Here is a 16,840-nt window from a genome sequence, read left to right as displayed (position 1 = left end):
CCATTTGAATGAATCAAAAAGAATTAGATTGCTGAACTGAAATTTTACAAGCTGAAATACATCAAGGAAGAATGGAAACAAGGAGAAAGAAGAAAGAAAATATAACAAAGAAACTGAATTCGAATCAAAAGAGAATGAACTACAATTGATTTATTACAAACGATCTTTGAATCACAAACCCTCAATTCGAACTCACCTTCTCTTCTAGCTTGCTTGTCTTGAACTTCCTTAAGCCCTTCTTCTTCTTCTTCCTTGCGCCTAGCCTTCTTCTCCTCTCTTCACTCAAGGTGGCCGAACCTCTAAGAGTGGGAGAGCCTTCCTCTCAAGCAATTGAACACCTCTCCCCCTTCCTAGAGGCCTCCTTATATAGTTTTTCAAGGGGGCTCTTGCCCCTTCTTGAAGCCTCTATAATGGGGTGTATTACACCCCTTTCTTGAACTTTCTAGAGCTCTCTTGAAAGCCTCCTAAGGGCTGCTATTTGGACTGCACTTAGGCTCTCTCTTAGCACATGATAGCTATACATTGAGCTGCTCTTTTGGGCTGAGAATGGGCCTTCCTTGCTGGGTCAAATTCTACTCTTAGCTAGGCTTTCTTTTCTTGGATTTTTTCAAGGAATCCACTTGCTCTTCTTGGGCCGAAGTGCTTTCTCTTGCTTCCACAACCGGGCTGGACTGAAATTGGTCTTTTTGAACCTTCTTTTCTTGCCTTTTTCCTTCATTTTCTTGGATTAATTATCCCTGAACTTATTCTTAGCATTAAGCTAAATTAAGGCAAAAATTAATAAAACCGGCATAAAAATCCATGCTAAAGTCCTCAAAAATTATAGATAAATTGTAAGTTCATCAGAAACTAGTACTAATTTTGAGGGCTTCGACAAACCCATCAGCCATCTACCACGAGGAGGTCGCTAGTAGGGGGAGATGGAGCCCAAGGCACTTGCCGCCTCTCATTGTATGGTGGTAAGTGGTCTTTTCTTTTTCTACTCATTCTTTCCTCTCTTTTCCTGTTTTCTGATCTTAGTCTCTTGTTGGCAGGTGAACACCGCCATCCACGCCATGGCCCTTCAGACCAACATCCACTCCGGAGACGCTCATAATTAGAGGGCCAACGTCTAGAAGCTTCAGGGTGAGTTCGACTAGGCCCGAGGTGAGATCCTTCAGGCTCGCAAGGGGAGCAAGGCCCAGGAGCTGCTCGCCCATGACCAGGAGGTACAAATCGCTAGGCTTTTTGAGGAGAACACACGCTACAAGGAGGAGTCGTCGAGGGTGGCAGCGGAGAGGGAGCTCCTTCGCCAGCAGGTTCAAGACTTGGAGTCTACACATCTAGAACGAACTCGAAACTTCGACACCATGGTGGATGCCAAGCAGGCTAAGGTAGTTTGGAACTTCAAGGACTCCCAAGAGTATCATGACCTCCAAGTGGAGTATGGCTCAAGCTCGTACCACTCCGGATTCAAGCTCTGTCGCTGGTCGGTCAGAAAGAAGTTCTCTAGGCTCAACCTCGACGGCATTACAATGAAGGGCCTAACTCCTGAGACGATAGACCAGGCTGAGGAGGAGGAGCCTGACTCCTCGGAGGATGAGGATGAGGTGGAGGAGGAGGACCCTTTACTCTAGCGGCTCTGTTTTTTCGTTTTTCTGACTGACTCCTGGTGGTTCCTAGGTGCTAGAACCCGATTTTCAAAAAATCTTCTTCTTGGGCAGTTGTGCCCATTTTACTTGTTGAAATTTCTTGAGCTATTTAGTTTGGTTTTTTATTTATGAAGTAGTAATGAAATTTTTTCTTTTTCTCCTAAGTATGGTGTGCTCTTTTATTTTTTGCCAAACCGATCTCATCACTTGAGCTATTAGATCTACATACCCAAAGTAGGATTTTTTGAGAATCGTTATCCCGAGCTATCACTTAGTGTTTTAGGCATCTTTATAGTATAACGCAAAGTATTTACCATGTATGCCTGAACTGTATGTTTGTAGGTTGTACCTCATCTGGTCCAACGGGTGTATTGACATGAGCTATGCTTCATAGGGCTTAGACCCGAGCTGCTTACGCCTTTGATGCTTCATACTTTGCCTTCGCTGGCGAAGCGGCTAAGTCTTTCATCGTGCCAAGGTCTTGGTTAACTTGGTGTTCTAGCCCTTAGGCTGAGGGGGTGACTTATAGTCTACCCTTGGAGTTTGCTCATGCCATGGAGGCGACTGGGTCTCATTGCGCCGAGGTCGTGTTAGCTCAGCATTTTAGCCCTGAGGTTTTGGGAGTGATTCGTGGTCTACTCAATAGTTTGCCCATGCCATAGAGGTGACTGGGTCTTATTGTGTTGAGGACATGTTAGCTCGGCATTTTATCCCTTAGGCTTTGGGAGTGACTCGTGGTCTACTCAATAGTTACAGGTAATACTGCCTTAAGTTGACAATATTCAATGCCCGATGTACTTGTTTCCCTTCAAGGGTTTTGAGCTCGTATGTTCCTTCCCTGAGCACCCGTTTCACTTAGTAAGGTCCTTCCCAATTCGGTCCAAGCTTTCCAACGCCGGGCTCAGGTACCATAACTTTACGAAGGACCAGGTTGCTGACGCAGAGGTTCCGCTTCTTGACCTTGACGTTATAGTACCGAACTACTCTTTATTGGTAAGTTGCGGTCCTGATATATGCGAGGTCCCTTACCTCGTCGAGTAGGTCAAGGTTGGTACGTAGCTCATCTTCATTTGCCTTGTCATCATATGCTTCCAGTCGTAGCGAGGGAACCTCGATCTCAGCTGGGATGACTGCCTCGGTGTCATAGGGGAGGTTGAAGGGAGTCTCTTCTGTAGCAGTCTTCTCGGTCTAACCGTGCCTTCAGTCCACGGAGGATAGCTCTGTTCCTGATCTATGCTTGACCGTTTGCTTGAGGGTGTGCGACCCAAGTGAAGTTCTGTCAGATCCCCATGTCTTGGCACCAGTTATGGAATTTGATGTCCTCGAACTGCTTACCGTTATCAGAAATCAATACCCGAAGTAACCCGAAGCGGCACACTATGTTCTTCCAAAAAAAGTTATAAACGTTTCGGGTTTTGATCGTTACAAGAGGTTCAACTTCTACCTACTTGGTGAAATAATCCACTGTTACCACTAGAAACTTCCTCTGGCCTGTCGCTGGTGGAAATGGTCCAAGTATATCGATGCCCCATTGCGCGAAAGGCCATGGGCTGGTGAGATACTTGAGATTGGCAGCGAGCTGATGGTGGATATTGGCATGCTTCTAGCATTTGTCACACTTTTATGACGAGCTTAATACCGTCTGCTTTCATTGTTGGCCAGTAGCATCCCTATCATAGTGATTTTTGGGCGAGGGCCCTGCTCCCCAAGTGTTCACCGCACAGGCCCTCATGAGTGTCGCGGAGTATGAGCTCAGCTTTGGAAGGTCACAAGCAGCGTAGGTAGGGGAGCGTGTAAGATCTTTGGTACAGTCGTTCATCTATCATGATGTATTTGGCCGCCTAACGGTCTACCCTTTTGGTGGCATTGCAATCTGTAGGGAGGGTCCCGTGTAGCAGGATGCTCGCGAGTGGGTCAATCCAACTCAGTTCAGCTTGAATGACAAGAGCAACCTCCTCTGCCCCCCTGAGAATGCTAGGCCAAGGCAGGTTCTCTATGTACACAGTTCTCATGGTGTTATCACTGGTGTTGGCTAATCGGGATAGGTCATCGGCCTCAGCATCCTCCGACATCGGGACTTGCCTGATGAAGTGTGATTGGAAGTTGAGAAGGGCCTCTCTTACTTTGGCTAAGTAGGCAATCATAGTCGGTACGCAAGCTTCGTATTCACCTGTGACCTGATTGGCCACGAGCTGGGAATCACTGCAGATGATGATATGCTTGGTTTTCACTTTTTTGGCTAGAGCTAGCCCGGCTATCAACGCTTCGTACTCCGCTTCATTGTTGGATGCCACAAACTCGAAGCATAGTGCGTACTCCAATTTGGTGCCACTTGGGCCGTGTAGAACTATTCTGACTCCGCTGCCCTGTTGGTTCGAGCAGCCATCTACATGAAGGATCTAGGGATCCTCATCCCAGTTTGTGCTTGGCCTAACTAGGAGAGATGCCACACTAGCTGCTACCTCATGGTGCTCAGACTCAACCGGCCTGGGAGCTCCGAGCTCGCCCGAACTGGGGGCCTTGTGCTCAATCGGCCTGGGGACTTCAGAGCTGAAAGTGCACTCCGCGACGAAGTCTGCTAAGGCTTGGGCCTTAATAGCAGTTCGTGGCTTGTATTGGAGGTCATACTCGTTGAGCTCAACGGCCCACTTCATCAGTCCATGAAAGACCTCGGGCTTGAGTAGGACTTACCTTGGAGGTTTGTTGGTGAGGATGATAACAGTATGAGCTTGAAAGTATGGACAGAGCTTTCGGGCCGCAATAACCAATGCATAGGCCAGTTTTTCTATCTCTGGATATCTTGTCTCTGCTCCCTACTACACTTTACTAGCACAGTAGATAGGTCGTTGGACCCAATCTACTTCTTTTATTAGTATCGAGCTGACTACTTTGTCACTTGCCGAGAGGTACAGCTCTAAAACATCGCCCTCTTCGGGCCGGGTTAAGGCTGGTATGCTAGCGAGGTACTTTTTGAGCTCATCAAACGTGAACTGACAATCTTGGGTCCATTCAAACCCTTTGCTATTCGGCCATTCAGCCTCTGAACCTCCTTCACTTTTCGGGGTGGTCTCATATCTAGGATGGCCTTTATTTTATCCGGGTTGACTTCAATGCCGCGCCGGTTAACAATGTATCCCAGAAATTTACCTGAGGTGACACTAAAAACACACTTATTCAGGTTTAGCTTCATATTAAATTTACGCAGAATTTCAAAGACTAAATGAAAGTCTTGTATTAAGTCGCATGAAAACTGGGTTTTGATGACCATGTCGTCTACATAACATTCTACTTTTTGGCCAATCAATGACTCAAACAATTTGTTTACAAGTCTTCAAAAGGTCACTCCGGCATTTTTTAGCCCAAAGGGCATGACCTTGTAGACATACAGGCCAAGCTCGGTTATGAAGGCAGTCTTTTCTTCATCTGTCGGGTCCATCCTGATCTGGTTGTAGCCCAAATAGGCATCTAGAAAGCTCAACAACTCGTTCCCCAAGGTCGCATCCACCAGACATTCGATCCTGGGGAGTGGGATGCAGTCCTTTGGGCAAGCTCAGTTTAGGTCGGTGTAGTCGATGCACATGCGCCATTTACCGTTAGCCTCTCGCGATGAAGTTTCTGACAGATTATAGAGTAGGGGTCATACGAGGCGATCAACTCGAATCCCGAAAGTGCTATGTGGCTGCCCTCAAGGGAAAGACAAAACTGGAAGAAGACGTTGAATTGGGGCAACCAACAAACTACACCGAGGAGCAAGCTACCCCGATGGAAGAGACAACAAACATACCGGTTTCTAAGGCCGAACTGACCAAGACTCTCTAGATCAGTGCACTGATAAGCGAACCGCTTCGAACACAACTAGTATGTTTCTTACTTAATAATTTAGATGTTTTCACTTAGTCCATGGCAGAATTGCCTGGATTCGACCCTAGTGTGATAACTCATAAACTTAATGTGGACCCTTTAGTTAGAACAATTAGACAAAGAAAACGCAACCTCACCCTAGAGCGGTGGAGGGTAGTCGATGAGGAGGTAGGGAAGCTCCTCGTCAAAGACTTCATCAAGGAGGTCCATTACCCGAGCTGGGTCACCAACCCCATGCTCGCGAAGAAAGCCAATGGCAAGTGGCGCATGTGCATTGACTACACCAACTTGGACAGAGCCTTCCTAAAGGATTGCTTCCCCCTGCCCAGAATTGACCACCTGGTAGATGCGACCTCAAGGCATGAGTTGCTGAGTTTCATGGATACCTACTCTGGCTACAATCAAATTAGGATGGACACAACTAATCAAGACAAAACTGCTTTTGTAACCAAACTTGGGTTGTACTGTTATAAAGTTATGCCCTTTGGTTTGAAAAATGCTGGAGTGACTTTCTAGTGACTTGTACACAAAATTTTTGAACCTTTGATTGGCAATAAAGTGGAATTTTTTGTTGATGACATGGTCGTGAAGACCCAGTTTTCTAGATCTTTAATTGACGATTTAAATGTTGTTTTTCAAATTTTAAGAAAACACAATATGAAGTTAAACCCAAATAAGTGTGTTTTTAGGGTCACGTTGGGCGAGTTCCTTAGTTATATAGTGAACCAACGTGGCATCGAAGCAAACCTGGACAAAATCAAGGCTATCTTAGAAATGTGACCACCCCAGAAAATCAAGGAGGTAAAATGACTAACTGGCCGGGTAGCTGCCCTAAACCGATTTATGTCTAAATCGGTAGGTTGGTGCCTCCCATTTTTTAAAGCAATTAAATAGAATGAAACTTTTGAATGGACTGAAGAGTGCCAACTCGCGTTTGATGAGCTAAAAAAGTACCTAAATACCGCCCCAGTTTTAACTCGACCTTAGGAAGGAGATGATTTGAAGTTGTACCTCTCTGTGAGAGTGTTCTTTCTCTATTAGCCATCTCTATCACCCTTGGAGGTGAACAACCTTTCCTTTGCTTAGCCTCGCTTCTCAAATGACGGGTTGTCCTCTCAATTTCAGTAATATATTCTAGTTCACCTTTTTGAGAAGAACGAGTCATAAAACAAAAGAAGTTAGCACAAATGGAAGGCACGAATCTAATAAATTAAAATAGCTCCCTAGCAACGGCACCAAAATTCTGATGGGTTATCGAAGCCCTTAGATTTAATTCTAGTCCCACTCTACAAGTAAACTTGTAGTAACAGTGGTACCAAGTCAAATCCCACAAGGAGCAAGTAATTAATTTCTCAGCCAAGTGCACAATTTAAAGAGTGGGAATTTCAAATAATCAAATTTCTAAACAATTAACACAAAATAGCATATAACAATTAACAAGGAAAATTTTAGTCTTACCAAACCTTGATCCAAAGGTTCAATTTGAGTCAATTGATCACCGATCCTAGGCTAAAAATAGTAATCTTGCAATTCAAGCATTTAACCTTTAGATTTATTAGGATAGCCATAATAAACCTTATACCTTCCTAGTTTAGTTGACCAAATCTAGCATTCAATCAACATTTATCATTAACCGACTGGGCACGATAGTATTCCATATCAATTAATGATAGCAATAAATTTTATGAAAGCAGTTAAAGCAAAATAAAAATAATTAAGATAACTACAATTATTACATTTTGTTCCGTTTATTCCCTTTAGGTTAAAACATGCCAACACATTGGTCAAAGGTTGTCACTAACAATTGACCCACAAAGATATTGACCTAATTGCTACTTGTACCACTATTTGTGACAATTACGGATCATCGAATCATGGATAGCCATAGGAAGATTATTATTAATTAATTTCTCAGATTAATCAACATTAACTTCCAAAAAAATATGCACAAGAATAAACAAATACTTGAATTAAAGGCAAGAATTTAAATTAAGCACATAACCTCACACTGACACAATTGAACAAAAAATTCACCTTAAATCAGAAAACAGAAGTTCAGCCACTCATGGTTGTCATCTCCTTGCCACCGCCTTCATCTTTTTCTCCTTCTTGCTTTGCTTCCAAGATGGATTGATTGATTGATTGATGCCTAAAGCTAGTCTGCCCCCCCCCCCCCCGGGCTGTTTCCAACTCCGTTTAGGAATTCATTCTCAAAAATATAAAGTCCTAATTAGTTTTGATCTAATCCTATCTTATCTAGTAATCTCAATCTTCTTTATCTTTCTAGGATTACAATTGAAATTTAAATCTGATAAGCCTCTTTATTCTTGAGATGTGAGCTAGGCTTCTCTATGAATTTTCTTCGACTTTGGGCCCGATTTTGACCTCGATGAAGACCGAATCTGTCAAAACCTAGAACATGAAAGTTGTGGAGTTATCCCTTATCTTTCTGGTGCATCTTGAATCATCTCAATCGGAGTCTGGATGTGAGAGTTATACCCAGATTACTGAATGGTGACGAAACTGTGCAAAATCATCCGATTAGCCTTGTTTTCCTCATGTCGCCTTCTTGTTTGCCCTAATCGAAATACAAGAGTAATGAGTCCAATTAAGTATTAATTAAGTGTAAAAGAGTGAATATTTAGGGATAAAAATATAATAATTTTATTCACATCACGTCTGTTACAAGGTCTGGCCAAATTCACTACTAAATACTGTGAACCCCTCAGTCCATCACTATGGGCTCTTAATGGGCCCAACATTTACACTAAATGGTCCTTGGGTCCAGCGATCTTATGAAGGCCCAAAGACTATGGGCAGATGCAAGATTAACTCATTAGGTATAACCCTCAATGATCTTAAACTTAACCTCTCAATCCATATTGACCAAACACTGCCCGACAAGAGAGGACCTCTCCCTCAGCTGCAAGGTGCGGTGCTGCACTCTCTGCTCACATGGATCCTAGAAATTAAAACCTTTTACAAACATTTTGAAACCATAATATATATATGTATACCTCTATATAAATATATTTTGCTAAAACAAATTTCAACGGTTGAAATCAAATGTCGATAGTTTAGGTTTCCATCAGAGAGAGTGCATCCCCGATCATTCACTTTGTCTGACAAAGGGGTTGATCCTGTCACTATGATCACCCACTTAGATGAATTCTTAGACTGTCCCCACATACCCAGGTTTTGACCCCCTCTAAGGATCTCACCGATTGGCATATCAAAGATAACCCAATCCGACACCTAGTGTCGTATCATAATCGAGTCTAGAGGTTAGGTGTAACATTCCAATTTTGCGCATCTATCTCCATGGTCCAGGGCAATACTGGAATTTTAGTCCGGTTCAGGGTTTCAAGAAAACCCACACTGCATGTACCTCAAGTCTCACCCTGGCAATTGAGACAAGTCACCCCAACCAACTAGGCAGTACACTAGTGTCAGTCTTGGCAGGATAAATCTCCCCAGATCTATCCAACTGCTGTGAAGGTTCTAAACTAACACGAGTCTCATATGTGTCCAGTTTAAGGGATTTACACAGAAATACACCTTAATAACATGAATCAAATATGTACTTTATTCATTTACAATAAATGTCATAATGTACTTCATGCTGATTGGAGCTAAGGACATACACTGTCTAACAACTCCCATTTGTAGTTAGGTCTAATCGGGTATAAGTCGGAGTCCCATACTTTCTACTTGCTTCTTAAACACTTCCTGTGTTATGGCTTAATCAATGGTTCTACCACATTCTTCGCTAATGCTACCTTTTAACATCAATCTCCCATAGATCCAATGTTGTCACACAACAGTGAAATGGGTGATGTGCTGAATTCCAAATTCTAGAATGAACAACTTCATTCATTAGGTAGCCTCACTTATGGCAATGTGTTTGGCTTGGGTTGTGGACTATTTTCTGACTACACAGGACCCCATCATAAAGATGAAACAAGATGTAGACTTTCTACCATCTGGCTCTGACTGGTAGTTGGTATCAGTATACCCAATGATCTGTAGTGAACTACCATCGAATACCAAACAAAACTCTTTTGTCCTTTGAAGGTATTTCAGTATGTTTTTCACAATGGTCCAATGCTCTTGTATGGGTTAGATTGGTATCTACTTACCAAACTCACAGCCTGAGCAATGTCTGGCCGAGTGCACAGCATGGCATACATGATGCTCCCTACGACAGAGGCATAGGGAACTTCCTTCATGCCCTCAATCTTCTCAAGTGTCTTGGGAGACATACCCTTGGAGAGAGTGACTCCATGCTTGAAAGGAACATTTCCTTTCTTGGAGTTTTCCGTACTATATATCTTGATTATTTTGTCAATATAAGTAAACTGGATAATCTTATTATCCTCTTTGATCTATTGCTATAGAGTCAAAGTCCCAAGATACATGTGTTCCTGACCTACAGCTATGAAACCTTGCGGTTGCTGCATGGTGTCCAGGATGTAATCGGTCTCTAAGATCTAAGCATTTTGACTGTAGAACACTTTCTGCTCACTTGGGTCATAGAATAGATAACCCACCGAATCCTTTGGGTAGCCCACAAGTAGGCAACGGCTGGTCTTGGATTCCAACTTGTCTGCACTCATTCTTTTAACGTGCGTAGGACAACTCCAAACCTTCAAGTGTTTGACACTTGGTTTCTTTCCAGTCCAAAGTTCATATGGAGTTTTCAGAACCCATTTGGTTGGAACCCGATTTAGAACATAGATAGCAATCTCTAATGCATATCCCCAAAAGGATGTAGGTAATTTCGAGCGTATGAGAAATGACTGGACCATGTCTAACAATGTCCTATTCCTCCTCTCTGAAACACCGTTAAGTTGTGGTGTTGTTGGAGGAACTAACTGTGATATTATCCCGTTGGCCTTCAAGTAGTCCCTAAATTCGTCAGAGAGATACTCGCCACCTCGATCCAATCAAAGGGCCTTAATTTCTCTCCCTAAGTATTTCTTGACTTCTTGTCTGAACTCCTTGAACTTTTCAAAGGATTTGGACTTCTGTCTCATTAGGTACATGTAAACATATCGTGAGTAATCATCGGTGAAGGTGATGAAGTACACGTGTTGGTTACGAGTCCTAACACTCAAGGGACCACATACATCAGAATGTATAAGGTCAAGCATGTCTATACATGTTTCAGGCTTACCGTTAAATGTTCGTTTTGTCATCTTACCTCAGAGGCAAGGCTCACAAGTGGGAAGATCTTCTATGGTTAGAAAATCTAAAGAACCATCCTTTACCAGCCTTGTGATTCGGTCAACACCGATATGGCCAAATCGGTAATGCCACAGGCACGTGGGACTAACTATATCACGAGTCCTTTTCTTGGGGATTTCAACCAGCGTAGTTTCGGTTAAGTTAGTTTCTAGAGAAGGATGTAGAACATAGAGACCGTTCTCCAGTTCCCCGCATGCGATGAATTTATTGTTCATTTTAATAGTAATCATATTAATAAAATAGACAGTATATCCATAAGCACACAGTTTAGAAACAGAAATCAAATTTATTCTTAAGTTTTGTACATAAAGACAATCCTTAAGTACAAGTATTGATTCTCTAAAGACTAATTCTACAGTTCCTATCACCGCAGCTGCAACACTTGCAAAAGTCCCCAAGTGTCACTTCCCCTTCACTCAGTCTTCTGCTTACTTTGAACCCCTACAGTAAATTACACACATGAGTTGAAGCCCCAGAGTCAACACACTAGGACACAGAAGTAACTAACAGATTAGTCTCTATGACACAAGTTTCAAAATTACCTTTCTTAGATTCCAAGTAGGCAAGACAGTTCCTCTTCTAGTGGCCGACTTGCTTGCAGAAGTGACAAGCATCGAATGCCTTATCTTTCTTTTGCTTCTTAGATTTAGTGGCCTTTTTCTGGGGCTTTCTCTTTGCCCTCCTCTTCTTGCTAGATTTTCCAGCTTCAACAAGCATGGCTATCAGCTCATCCTTCCTAATCAGTTCTTTGGCTCATTGCAACATATTGCTGGGCTCTTGAACGGATTGAAAGATGGAGGCAAGGTGTTAAGAATGGCATCTATCTGTGTAACCAGATCTAGCCCTGACCCAAGGGCCCCCAGCTTGTTTATATAACCCATCATCCAGAGACAATGGTCATGAATTTGCTGCCCTTTGGTCATCTGCGCGGTCATGAACTGCTTTAGGACCTTTTGGTGAGTAGAATGGTTTTGCTCTCCGTACATAGTTTTTAGACCATCCAATATGTCTTTGGTTAGTTCGATCTGGTCGAACTGCCTCTATATCGGATTATCTAAAGAGGCTATGATATAGCAGTGAACTAGGGAGTTTTTCTCCTCCCATTCTTGGAAGTCCCTCCTGTGGGCCTCTGAAGCCCTATCTCCCGGACGTTTTGGTGCAGGATTCTTTGCCACTTTATCTAATTTTTCTGAAGTCAGGACCAGCATAAGGTTTCAGTACCAGTCGGCATAGTTCAGACCCTTAAGCTTATTATCATCGAGAAGCTTTGCAAATTGACCATTTGCCATATTCTAGTAAAACAACAAAACGTTAATCCACAACCTTAGTTTGGTTCATGTTACTTACATAGATATGGCTTTTAATCAATGTTTCATTTCCATTATTCATCTATGAGATTTCCCTCCTATCTCAGTGATGGAGACGGAAAAATATTTCTGGAAATGTGGGAAATCACATAGGGTGCATGGAGCCAACTGTTTCAACTGCATAACCCCACCACCTTTCTATGAAGGATCACATCCACTCATCGTATGAGTTTTCCCTTTAGCCTTTGTCAAACAAGGTTCATAGCCATTTTAGGGTAAACCATTCTATCCAGTGAGTGCTCACCCATCATATTCAGGTTACGCCAAGGTACCGTGAGAGAGTTCCCATTTTCTGGTGAAGCTCCTCCCACATCGGTCTATGACGCCTTTATCATCTTATGAAACACTCTAACAAATCCAGTAGCAATTGGATAGCCCAATTTTATGATGCATTTCCTCATTATAGAAGGACCCATCTTCATGCTAATGATGGAAGGCCTTTAGAGAGTTCATCACATGAATCTCCCTATCACATGCACTCATATTAGCTGGAGGGAACAAAAATTACGCCCTAGTTAATTTTAGGTCAAACCAAAGTGGCTCCCACTGACTTTCATAAAGTCAGATTTCTAGTGGCCCAAAATCGGCTAGGGTTTCTGCATGCGACCCTTTTCAGGGTTATGGGGCCCACCACGAAGGGAGGGGTCATCCAATGACCGCAAGAGTCACCATGGCGATGATGTGCATTCAGCCATGGTGTGCGCAAGAGCCACTATCAAATCATCACGGGCCAAGTGCTTATGGCCCATGGTCGCAGCACATCAAATATCCATACATCACATGCAATGGAAGAATTGATCCAATCAATCAATCACTGTAAAGCCCATTAACAAGCCCATTAAAAGTCCATAATATTAACAATTAACACTATCTAGGTATATGGACTAAATGGAAGTTAGCAATTCTGCCCATATAGCTTTCACACACAAGTGGGCTTTGGCAATTTTAACTCTTTAAGACTAGGCTTTATAGGTTGGGCTGAATTAATTCTTGCAATTAAACAGTCTCCTTTGAACCCTAGATTCAGTCCAAACAATTTTGGTCCAATCTGGTTCGAAACAGTTTGAAACCAATTTTCAATTCAAGAATCAATTCAAGAAAGATTTGAATTTAATAATTCTGATTATAGACAATCACAAATCAGACATGGGACTGTTCATACCAAATCCACCTGCAAAAAAGAGGTTAGAACGCAGAATTGCAATTTCATAAACTGCAAAACATAGATTGTGATAGTCATATCTGTGAACCTCCAGCACTACCGCCAACTTCAATCAAGAAATAAAAAAAATAGAAAACCCGATATCTATTAATTAATTACAACTTGATTGAATCCTATAAATTCAGTCTAAAAAATAAAAAAAAAATTATTTACTGACCGAATGAATAGAAACTACAAAAAGAATGCGCAGACAATCTGTGCCAAATCTGCAACTCAATCTCTAGGTACGAACAACCCAATAAATCAAGAAATAAATAAAGAACAATTCAAAATTAATTTTAGATTTATAAAATTAATTTCATATCAATCACCCCACACCCAGAATCAAATTTCTAGAAATAAAACAATCTGTGCAAATCCGGGTAGAACACCTTCTTCCCATTTGCGCAGGTTCAGATATGATTTTATTTAATTCAAGATTCTAACCTATGGCTCTAATACCACTAAAAGAATGGTAAGATCCATCATATGGATGTCAAAAAGGTTGCGGAATGGGTGGGCGAATTTCAAAATTTTCTTGCCATTCTTCCAACTGGGAATCATATTCCCTGAATTTAGAATACAGTATTCAAGGATCTAACTTGAACCAAAATCAAACCAAATCTGAACCACAAGAGAAGGGAAGGGATATACTAGATCCGGAGAAGCAGTATCTTCCAACGTTGGTGTTGATGCCCAAAGAAGATGCCAAGAATTGCTCCCACTGAAGATGACACAATGATGAAGGAGCAGAACCAATAGAGTTCATCCCACAAACCAGGTTCTTCCGAAGAATTTAATGGAAATAGAGAGCACCACACAAAATCAAGAACTTTTCTTGATCTTCCTACACAAAGAATTCGAACTGCAGTAGATGGCGGCGACTGTTGGAGGAGAAGGCTAGAGAAGAAGATGGCAAACTGTTTTTTCTTCTCTAGGGTTTCTAAGATCCTATCTCAAAGTTGCAGATTGTGATGTAGCAGGAGGAGGTAACTGTGATACTATCCCGTTGACCTTCAAGTAGTCCCTGAATTCATCAAAGAGATACTCACCACCTTGGTCTGATCGAAGGGTCTTAATTTCTCTCCCTAACTGTTTCTCGACCTCTTGTCTAGACTCCTTGAACTTTTCAAAGGATTCGGACTTGTGTCTTATTAGGTACATGTAACCATACTGAGAATAATCATCAGTGAATGTAATAAAATACACATGCTATTTACGAGTCCTAACACTCAAGGGACCACATACATCAGTATGTATAAGGTCAAGCGTGCCTGTACATCTTTCAGGCTTACCGTTAAATGGCCATTTTTTCATCTTACCCCAAAGGCAAGGCTCACAAGTGGGAAGATCTTCTACAGTTAGAAAATCCAAAGGACCAACCTTTACCAATTTTGTGATACGATCAATACTGATATGGCCAAGTCGGTAATGCCATAGGCATGTGGGATTAACTATATCACGAGTTCTTTTCTTGGGGATATTAGCTGATGTAGTTTCGACTATGTTAGCTTCTAGAGAAGGATAGAGAACATAGAGACCATTCTTAAGTTCTCCGTGTGTGATGAATCTGTTGTTTCTTTTAATAGTAATCGTATTACTAAAGAAGATAGAATATCCATCTCTACATAGTTTTGAGACAGAATTCAAATTTCTTTTTAAATTCTGTACAAAAAGACAATCTTTAAGTACAATAGATCATTCTCTAAAAATTAATTCTATGGTTCCTATGGCCGCAGCTGCTGAAGGCAGTGAGAGATCCATCACATGTATGCCCAAAACTTGTAGAATAGGGTGGGCGAATTCAAAAATTTCTCTCCCTTCAACTGGGAATCGTATTCCCTATTTTAGAAAAATCATATTTTTCAAGGATCAATCTTGAACTATAAATCGAACTAGATTTGAAACAAAATAGTAGGAGAGGGATATACCTGATATAGAGAAATAGTATCTCTCAATGGAGGTGTTCACACTCAAAGAAGATCACCAAAGGCTGCTCCCACTGAAGATGACACAGTGGATGGAGGAGCAGAATCAGCAGGGTCCGTCCCATGAACCAAACTCTTTAGGAAGAATCCAATGGAGGCAGTGAGCACAACTTCATATCAGCCTTTCTCTAAAGACTGATATCAAGAACACTTCTTGATCTTCTCCCACCATGGAGATCGAACTAGCAGTGAGGCGGCCACTAGAGGAGAGCACAAGAGCAGAAGATGGCGTAGATGTTTTCTCTTTTGGTTATCTGAGATTTGATCTTTGGATGCTTGGATGATCTGGATTGTTCACCCCCTCCTGTTTTTCAGGCTTAAAGAGATCAACTCTTGATCCTATCAAGAGTTTCCTAATTCAGATCATTATCTGAATTCGGACTCTCTTTTAGTGATAAGGATAAGACCCTTATCTTATCTATAGATTAGATCAGCCTTCTCCTGATCTTATCAAGATGTTTCCAGATCTGAATTCAGATATGGTCTCTCTGAGTGGATAGGGTAGGACTCTATCCTATCAGCTGATTTTATCCCAGATCCGCCCCCTCTATTTAACTAATTAAAACAGTCCAGTTCAAAATGGGCTTCAAGCCCAATAAGTCTGTGTGCTCAAACTGCTGCCCAGTTGGGCTTCTTTGTATGATGTGGGACCCAAGCATTGATCTACACATCAGCCACATGGGTTGAACCCAGCCTTTGTTACAAGGCCTGGCCGAATACACTGTTGTGGATAGTGCACCCCCTGAAACCCATCACATGGGCTTCTATTGGGCCCAACACTTACATTAAGTGGTCCCTGGGCCAAGCCACCTTATAAAAACCCAGGGACTGTGGGTAGATGCAAGGTTAGCCCATAAGTATTACCCTTAGTGGCCTTACACTTAACCTCTCAGCCCATAATGATCAAACACTACCCGACAAGAGAGGACCTCTCCCTCGGCTGCAAGGGACAGTGTTGTGCTCTCTGCTTATATGGACCCCGGGAATTAAAACCTTTTGCAAACATTTTAGAAACCGTAATATATATTTACTTTTATATCTCATATAAAATATATTTTGCAAAACAAATCTCAATGATTGAAATTGGTTGTCGGCAGTCTTGTTTTCCATCAGAGAGAGTGCATCCCTGATCATTACCGTTGTCCGACAAAGGGGCTGATCCTGTCACTATGATCACCCACTCAGATGAATTCTCAAACTGTCCCAACATACCCAAGTTTTGACCCCCGCTAAAGATCTCACTGATTGGCATATCAAAGATAGCCCAATCCGACACCTAGTGCAGTATCATAATCGAGTCTAGGGGTCAGGTGTAACTTTCTAGTTTTGCCCATCAATCTCCAAGGTCCAGGGCAATATTGGAAATCTGGTCCGGTTCAAAGATTTAATTAATCCTACACTGCATGTGCCTTGGGTCTCACCTTGGCGGCTGAGATAGGCCACCCCAACCGACTTGGTGGCACATCAGTGCCAGCCTTATCCGGATAGGTCTCCCTAGACCGACCCACTGGCTGTGAACATTCTAAACTTACACGAGTCTCAATA

Source organism: Nelumbo lutea, chromosome 6 (genome assembly GCF_056320005.1).
Source record: "Nelumbo lutea isolate HS-2025 chromosome 6, American lotus-T2T, whole genome shotgun sequence".
Lineage (NCBI taxonomy): Eukaryota > Viridiplantae > Streptophyta > Magnoliopsida > Proteales > Nelumbonaceae > Nelumbo > Nelumbo lutea.
Note: the sequence above shows the minus strand (reverse complement) of the source record.